The sequence below is a fragment of the Cebus imitator genome, unplaced genomic scaffold (genome assembly GCF_001604975.1).
Source record: "Cebus imitator isolate Cc_AM_T3 unplaced genomic scaffold, Cebus_imitator-1.0 Scaffold774, whole genome shotgun sequence".
In the NCBI taxonomy this organism is placed as follows: domain Eukaryota; kingdom Metazoa; phylum Chordata; class Mammalia; order Primates; family Cebidae; genus Cebus; species Cebus imitator.
In genome coordinates, this window is record NW_016108089.1 from 456,581 (window position 1) to 458,733 (window position 2,153).

Genomic DNA, 2,153 nt, shown 5'->3' on the forward strand with positions numbered 1-2,153 from the left:
CTTTGAGGCCCAGTAGGCAAATCTCTGTTGTGGGGACACTGGGAGAAACGTGGTGACAGCACAGAGTACCTGCTCTAAGGAGCTGAAACAGGAGACTGCTCCTAATGGTAAGTGTGGCATCTATACATGAGGGCATCCAGAGCAGGACATACCCTGGTGAGAGGGAAGGCCTGCTTCTTGGGGCACAGGCTCTTATTCTAAAGAGGAAGAAAGACAGGACTTAGACATTCTGGAGGTCACAGTGTAGCGTGTGGAGTACGGAGCCTGGGCCGGACTCCTGGGCTCCATCCAAGTTGCCTAGCTTCTCTGTGCCTCAGTTTCCTCATCTGTTCTTTCGGTATTACAATAATGACTACCTCTGTAAATTGCTGCAATGAATTACATGACCTGTTCCTTCTAAATCTCCTAGAACAATGCTTGGCACAGAGTAAACACTATTGGTTCTTTATTCTACTATTTCTGACTTAATTTAAACTTTATTAGTATTTGGTGATATTTCTTTTATGACTTCAGGGTCTAATGCCTCCTGTTTTATGCAGTTATATTCAGATATGATTTTTCAAATCTTTGACAAATTTGTGCCTGAAATTCCCACTTCCAGTGAATGCATGAGTCCCACAGTCCTAAGGGCATTTCCTACTGTCCAGAATATCAGTACTTCATACCATCATAGAGTGTTCACAGAAGAGGCTGCAAGGCTTGGGCACGTGGCCCAAAACAAAGAGTCAGACCTTGGGGGCTATGAATTCCGACTCTGTCTCATTCCAGGTGAATTATCTTGTCAAGTTACTTGATGTGCAGTTGAGTTTCTTTTTCCCCAACTCTAAGTTGGAGAGAGANAATCCTACTTAATGACCTGACACAGGCACAGAAGTACTTGCTTTCCTCAGCAAGGTGCTCAATCACGTTTATGAGAATCCTCTCTGTACCCTATAAGATCCTGCAGACAAATAACTTGTAGTGTGTTGGTAAATGTCTGGGACCAAAGAACTGCCATTCAGTTTAAGCTCCTTTGAGGCCCCGTAGGCAAATCGCTGTTGTGGGGACACTGAGGGAAACGTGGTGACAGCACAGAGTACCTGCTCTGAGGAGCTGAAACAGGAGACTGCTCCTAATGGTAAGTGTGGGGTCTATACATGAGGGCATCCAGAGCAGGACATACCCTGGTGAGAGGGAAGTCCTGCTTCCTAGGGCACAGGCTCTTATCCTAAAGAGGAAGAAAGACAGGACTTAGACTTTGAGGAGGCCACAGTGTAGCGTGTGGAGTACGGAGCCTGGGCCGGACTCCTGGGCTCCATCCAAGTTGCCTAGCTTCTCTGTGCCTCAATTTCCTCATCTGTTCTTTGGGTATTATAATAATGACTGCCTCTGTAAATTGCTGCAATGAATTACATGACCTGTTCCTTCTAAGTCTCCTAGAACAGTGCTTGGCACAGAATAAACACTATTGGTTCTTTATTCTACTATTTCTGACTTAAGTTAAACTTATTAGTATATGGTGATTTTTTTTTATGACTTCAGGGTCTAATGCCTCCTGTTTTATGCAGTTATATTCAGATACGATTTTTCAAATCTTTGACAAATTTGTGCCTGAAATTCCCAGTTCCAGTGAATCCATGAGTCCCACAGTCCTAAGGGCATTTCCTACTGTCCAGAATATCAATACTTCATGCCCCCATAGAGTGTTCACAGGAGAGGCTGCAAGGCTTGGACACGTGGCCCAAAACTAAGAGTCAGACCTTGGGGGCTATGAATTCCGACTCTGTCTCATTCCAGGTGAATTATCTTGTCAAGTTACTTGATGTGCAGTTGAGTGTCTTTTTCCCCAACTCTAAGTTGGAGAGAGAGTATCAGATGCCAGCAAGATGGGAGGTTGATGATTAAAAATGAGGAGATCCCTCGCTGAAGCCTGATAGTGGGAAGCTTTTGTCCTTGGGATGGACCCTGCCACCTGCCACATAGGCGGTGACCACAACAGCCTGTCCAGCCTTCCACTGAGGCAGGCGTGACTGTCTTTTCTCAGAATGTGAAGAGTACAAGGACATCATAGACTCTGTGCTGAGGGATGACGGGCAGTTCATAGAGGAGAAGCTGACAGAGAAGCTCAGGCAAGCTGAGGACGACCTCAGGTGAGCAGATGCCGTGGGGACAGG